General features: G+C 47.1%; 1 pseudogene; it reads left to right on the top strand.

The window, feature by feature from the left end:
- Positions 1-4,966: 4,966 nt before the first annotated feature.
- The window catches only part of LOC119314617, a 6,998-nt pseudogene continuing 4,877 nt past the window's right edge, over positions 4,967-7,087 (top strand).

Here is a 7,087-nt window from a genome sequence, read left to right as displayed (position 1 = left end):
CCTTTGCGTGATCTCTGTTCCGTTGTTGTGCATACTAAAGACCCTCCATGGTGGCTGTTGTGTTGCGGCGAGCTTGGGGCTTTTGGTATCGCCTTTGGTTCAACTTTGCTCAACGGTGAAGCACTAGTGCCACCCCAACTTGCTAATCGTTCCAACGTCCTGTGGTGGAACTCCTAGTCAAGGTTCTTGTGAAGTGTTGGCACTCATTTATTGTGGATGATTCTGCATTTTGTCGTGGGATTCGGCACGCACACCGGTGCAGTACGTTAGGTAGTTTGCAAAGACCTGGTATTGTGATGCCTTGACAACACGGCCCATCTATTTGTGCCCTCGTGGTGATTGTCATCTGTCTGCTGCTAGGTCCTGCCTTCTCATGGGTATCCACTTCTTCCCTTCTTTTCGAATTTGATAATTATAAGGTTTTTGGCCCGGTTTTCCTCAAAAGCGGTGTAAACTTGTTAAGGTTTTCGATAAGGTTTTCCTTATAAACTGGAGCAACCAAATACTATGGGTAATTCTTGCCTTTGGCCGCTTTTGAGCAATATATTCAGCTGGGAGGACTCTTATAAAAAAATCCGGGATACAATCCATGGACATGGATTTTTTTTACGTTGCCCGAAGTGAGGATGATATTTGGACTGTTGGTTTACGTTTGACATATCTGGTTAATATAGCGTTTGAAAAAATATCTTGACAGAAACATTAGGGATAACTAGTATGTAAAACAGAAAAGTATGTTTTTGGTCCCTCAAGTTTACCAAAAATATACATCTTGTCCCTCAATATTTAGGGGTGATATTTAGACCTTCATGTCTCAAAACCAGACAAGAGAGGAAAACCAGCTACGTGCCGTTGGTTTCTGTCTGCTCACTTTCCTCTCTTGACACATCAGACCAGTATTTATTTTGGAGCAATGTCTACTTAGAGACGCACGTCGCCTAGACCTTGTAGTTACCCCTCCTCACTGAGCTCATCCCACTCGTGCCACGCCTCACCACCGCCCCCTAACCCAACCACCTCGCCGCTAGTTGTCGCCCAGTCTCTTCGCGCGTGCCCCCATCTTAGACAAAGATGGAAACCGCACTGGTGTTGTCGTAGCCAGTCGTGAGGAGAATTTATTTACTTTGACTCTCACATTTTAATGAATGTCAGTTAATGACCCTAGGTGAAAAGGAGGTGCTCGCAACATCGATGTAGGCTTTATCTCACACATGAGTAAGCATGGGGGGATGTCCTTGGCGGCCGCCAGAGATGGCATCCCATCAAGGCGGTGTTGAGAAGACCATCCAGGTCATTAGGCTGGTCATAGTGGGAGTAACATAGGTAGTAACATAGATGCCACATAAGCAAAAATGATGATGTGGCAAGTAGTTAATGAGAAGAGAGGCAAATAGAGTAACATAATATGTTACCATCACATAGCGGTTTCCAATGCATAATGAGTCTACAAAGTAATAAATGAAGGCAACTATGTTACCACGCCTATGACACTACCCACTATGAAGGTAGTAACATAGACTAGTAACATATGTATGTTACTAGTCTAAGTTACTCCCCACTATGACCAGCCTTATTGTGGCAGGTGCAGCGGGAGGTCCCATGGCAGCACAGCAGTGCCCGCCCCACACGCCCGCCACGCCAGCACCACCTGTCGTGTGCGATCCCCATGCGTATGGTGAGCAAGTAAGGGGATGTTCATTGTTGGGGGATGCTGACTCGGAACCAGTAGGACGACGCTTGGATACGCTGGCGCAGGGAACCGGGATGGCATGGGGACACGATACCCACGTTGGGCGCTTGGGGGGGTTGTGGCTAGGAGTCACGGTAGTACGAGGAGATGGAGCATCTCTCCTGACCATGGTTGAGCTATGGTGTCACGACTGGCGGGACAATGAAGCATGGTGGGGGATTGGGGGTGCGGCCATTAGAAGGGAGAGACAGAGACAAAGAGAATTCCAAAACAGATGAGACTTCCTCTGGTACAACTTTGATCTTGTTTCGGAGGATTCATGCCAGTTTTAAGATATGAGGGACTAAATGTCGCCCAAAAAATCTTGACAGACTAAACTTAGACTCACGGTAAACTTAAGGGACCAAGAACATATTGTTTTCATCCAACATATCGTGGACCAGTGCACCTTAAAGCTTTGAAATGAGTGCCTTGTTTTTTAACTATCCTGTATAAGGCGTTCAAGGTGAGTGCTGTCAAAAGCTATTTTGTGGAGTGAGCGGTCCTCGTAAGTTTTTTTAATTTTCTGAAACGGATGCAAAAGAAGAGAGTGGCCTAGTTAATTAACGGGAAAATGAGTGAAAATTGCGACAATCGCTGAGTGACACACAATATACCTCAAGTAGGCCACTGCGAAGAAAGCCTCATTGAACTAAGACACTGGCCCCATTGTCATCACTTCTCCGTGAGCAAGCATCATCGTCATCCCTTTTCTCTAAGAAAGTGACTCCTACTTTTTTGCAGACGACCACCCACTCGACCCCTATTGTAAAGGCCGTGACAGTTAATTTGATCCTCGGCCCAAGGAGCACTTTTGCAACATACATCTATTGGTTGGATCACATCTGAGAATGCATATAGTATGTTCTTTTTCTTGGTTGCTTCTTAGGTGTCCCAAATTTTTTTAGACCGAGCATCACTATTCGTATCGCATGTATGCTTACTTTGATTTTTCCGTTGTAAGAGGCCGGTGTACTTAAAACTTGCAGGCTGAACCTTCTAATGCTGAGAAATGGGAGCACCTGTCACGTAAGAGTTTCTCACTACCTTGAAGTTTCTCGCTGACATGTAGGGCGGATGGAGCAAGAAGTCGTCACGTAAGAGTACATTTTAGTACAGGACAACGTACCATGGAGCTAGGTATGGGGGCATGGTCCAAGCGTCCGTCCGAGTCTCCATTTATTTATGGTCCAAGCAGTGACGCACGACGATCATCTGGACGAGGTACGGAGCGCCATGGACGATTGATTCCAGAGATCATCTGATTGAGTAAATTGCATAAAACCACCACTTTAAGGGCTAGTTTTGCGAAAAACACTAGGATACAGATTCGCTGCAGAAAGCACCACGTCTTGGGTAATTCTTTTGCAAAAACCACTGATCGGCGGAACGGGCCGCGTTAAGTGAGTTTATGACAGGTGGGTCCCGTTTTATGCTTACGTGGCAAAACTGTTTAGCCTTAATGCGAAAAAGCCCCCCAGATTCCTCTCCCTGCTTCCCAGGCCCATCCCGATCCCAACCGCTGTCGCCCCTCCCGACCCCGACCACCGTCGCTCCTCCTGACCCCAGCCACCACCCGTCCCGAACCCAGACGAGGCAGAGGCCCGTCCTCCCCTAGCAACCGTCCCACCGCTGCCCGTCCCGCCGCCCGCGGCGAAGTCCCCGCAGCCGCACGTGCCGCCGTCCTTCCCACGCTCCCTCGCCGCCCCCTTCCTCGTCCTCGCCCCTCCTCTCCGCCGTGCATCTGGAATCCGTGGTCCCCGCTCCCGGCGGCGCCGGCGCCGGCGCCGGCGCCATCCACCTCCGCGTGTTATTCAGAGGGCCCTACCTGCTCCGCCTCGCCGCGGACGTAGGGGACTCCATGGCCGTGTGCCTCGGCTGGCAGCCGCACCTTCTACCGGTTCCTCCCCCTCCCCCCTCCCCCTGCTGCCTGGAGCGGTCTTCCACCATGCGCCATCGTCAGAGCCGGCGAGGATGCCCCGCCCCTGCCTCCCCCGGCCGCCGTTGTCGTGCCCCCAACCGGATCGGGGCACATCGGCCTTCACTGTCCCCGCCCATGCAGGGGATCCGGCGGGAATGCCCCGACCAGCTCGGTGTGGTGAGCGCGTGGGGCTACAGCGGGAGGACGACGACCGGAGCAGCAGGGGCAGCCTGCCGTTCCTCGACACTCCAACGACCGCAGATCGAGGCTGATGCCGAAGACGACGTTCTGCACGCGCCACCAATCTGCTGCAGAACGAGAAGCGGGGGCTAATTGCGTTTTTTATTTTTGATTTAGGGGTGTCTATGTAAAATTCTAGGGTCAAGTTTGTAATTTTAGATTAAAACCCATCTGGTACAAAATGTTCCGCCACGTAGGCAAAAAACAGGCCCCGCCTGTCATAAACTCACTTAACAGAGCCAAATCTGCCAATCAGTGGTTTTTGCAAAAGAATTACGCAAGATGTGGTGCTTTCTGCAGCGAATTTGTATCCTAGTGTTTTTCGCAAAGCTAGCCCTCAAAGTGGTGGTTTTATCCTTTTATCATCTGATTCGTGACGTACTCCTGATTTTGACGGACGAAGGTAGAGGTAGAAGGACGCAGTCAGGAAATTATTCTTCCTAAATATTTGTCTTTCTACAGATTTCAACAAGTGATTACATACGAAGCAAAATGAGTAAATCTACACTAAAATATGTCTATATACATCCATACGTGATAGTCCATTTGAAATCTAAAAAAACAAATACGGAGTATTTACGAACAGAGGGACTACTAGATAGAAGGGGAAATCCCTCGGTGCACATGGGTGCTACTGCCCCTGATAAATTAAAATTAATTTAGTAAATACAGAAAAAGTCAAAAAATGCCGAAACTTTTTTGAATACGAAGTCGACGTACCATTATACACGTATAAAAAGTTCAAGGCAGGAATAAAATTCCATTGAACCCAGACAAGAAAAGAATTTCTAAGGGTACTGTTCATGTACAGTAACTTTTATAGTCTTCATTTTCTTTTCGGCCGGGCGCAATACCCTGAATGTATTTCTTCGTGAAACTTTTTATATTGATACTAATGTTGGACATGTACATTTCCAGAAATTTTCAAGATTTTTCGAACTTTTCTTGAATTTTTAAATTGTTTTTGCCTGGTGCAGCAGTAGCCGAGAGCCACAAGTTCCCATCCAGAAGGAGCCTTCTTTCTTCTATATATAAAGACTATCGGGAGGCAAGACGTACGTACCGGTTGTTGTGGCCCAACTGTCACCATAGTACGCTTTCTCTTCCAAGATCAGCCTTTGCTTCGCCTTTTCATCTGGTTCCTGCATATGGTGCTCTTTTTCTTGTATTCTGTCGCAACTTTACGGTGCCCATGAGCGCACTTGTTCTCATTCAATTTTCGGGGTTTGTTGACAAACTTTGCTCTTTTGGTCGGATAGATGGCGATCATGGTGCGGCGATCAACCATGGTGAGGCCGGCGAGGGAGACGTTGCGGACTCGGCTATGGAACTCCCACCTCGACCTACTGGTGCCGCGCTTCCACACGCCCAGCGTCTACTTCTACCGCCGCCCCGTGGAGATAGCAGCCATGGAAGGCTTCTTCGACGGCGAGCGGATGCGGCAAGCGCTGGCGGAGGCACTCATCACCTTCTACCCGATGGCTGGCCGCCTTGCCCGGGACAAGGAGGGGAGGGTGGAGATCGACTGCAACGGTGAGGGGGTACTCTTCGTCGAGGCCGATGCGCCAGACTCCACTATCGCTGACTATGGCGACTTCGCGCCCACCATGGAGCTCAGTCGCCTCATCCCGGCCATTGACTACACCCAGGAAATATCATCCTTCCCACTCGTCGTTCTCCAGGTGAGCTTATTTTTTTAGTAGCAGTTACAGTTACAACAATGAGCTCCATGTGGTCCTCAGTCCAATATTGGGAGCTTAGAGGCCACACAACACAACTACCTCATGCTGTTGGAGGTTGCTTATATTAGCTAACGCCAAGAGTTTACCTTCATTGTGTTTGATTACCGTAGTTGACGACCTCATTAGGGAATCTCTAAGGCACACCCTCAAACCTCCCGCAAGCGTCCGGACCGAGCTGTTCTGACGTAGTTTGCCATCGGCAAACTGAAACCCAACTGAAGGGGCTTTGTGGGAGTTCCGACATCCGTCTAGCCAAACAAAAATCACCACACACTCTCGTTCGTGTTGAATGGCCGAAGGCTGCAGCTATTTATTGAAAGAAAAATGTGATTAGTAGTGAATTACTCCCTCCGTTTCAAAATATAAGGTGTATTGGTTTTCATGCAAGTCAACCATTTGAATGTTTGACCAAGATTATAGAATAAAATACTCCCTCCGTTTGTTTTTAGTCCGCATATAAGATTTGGTCAAAGTCAAACTTTGTAAAATTTGATTTACTTTATTTATAGAAAAAAATATTAACATCTCCAATACTAAAGTTATATGTTATGAAAATTAATTTCATCATGCATCAAATATTATTGGTTTCATAGTGTGGATGTTGATATCTTTTCCTGCAAAGCTAGTCAAATTTTAAAAAGTTTGACTTTGACCAAATCTTATATGCAAACTAAAAAGAAACAGAGGGAGTAACAGCATCCGCAATACCTAGTAGATAAAATATAAAACTACTTTTCATGATGGATCAAATGATATACATTTCGTATTGTGAATGTTAATATATTTTTTTAATAACTCAGTCAAACCTGCACTCGTTTGACTTTTCAAAATATAAATACACCTTATATAAAGGAACGGAGTGAGTAGTATAGTTGTTTGGCGGAAGGCAGCAAGCTAGCGAGCTTGTTTTAGCGGAAGGCACGTAGCTGGTTAGCCAAACATGATTAGCGTAGATAGTTAAATGCTGATTAGTTGTTCAAAAAGTGTTTGGCGAAAGGATTGTTTGACGCGGAGCAATAGACCAATGCTTTTGGCGGAAGCTGATGCAAATGGATGCATGGCAGAAGCTCTCATGCTAATGGCTGCATTTAGCGGAAGCTACACGACTATATGGATGCATTTGGTGGCGGAACGTATAGATTAGTGGTGCTAAGCATGAAGGTAATATTTAAACAAAGTTGATTTGGCGGGAAGGTGTGCATGTGCCTTGGCGGAAGACAATATTAAGCAAAGTTGATTTGGCGAAGGTGTACATGTGTTTGATTTTACCAACACAAGCAACACGAAGAACATTTGGTATTTGACGGAAGGTATTTTATCTCACTAACACCTAATTGTTTTCGAATGGATGCGGGGATGGATGGATGGCCGGTATCAGTGTCCAGTGTCCAGACAAACTGATTTTCGGACAAATACTGTGTCCGTTCGCAGGTCGGCATTGGAGATGCCCTTACT

Source organism: Triticum dicoccoides, chromosome 1B (genome assembly GCF_002162155.2).
Source record: "Triticum dicoccoides isolate Atlit2015 ecotype Zavitan chromosome 1B, WEW_v2.0, whole genome shotgun sequence".
NCBI lineage: Eukaryota > Viridiplantae > Streptophyta > Magnoliopsida > Poales > Poaceae > Triticum > Triticum dicoccoides.
The sequence above is the reverse complement of the archived record's forward strand: the minus strand, read 5'-3'. Positions and strand labels throughout refer to the sequence as shown.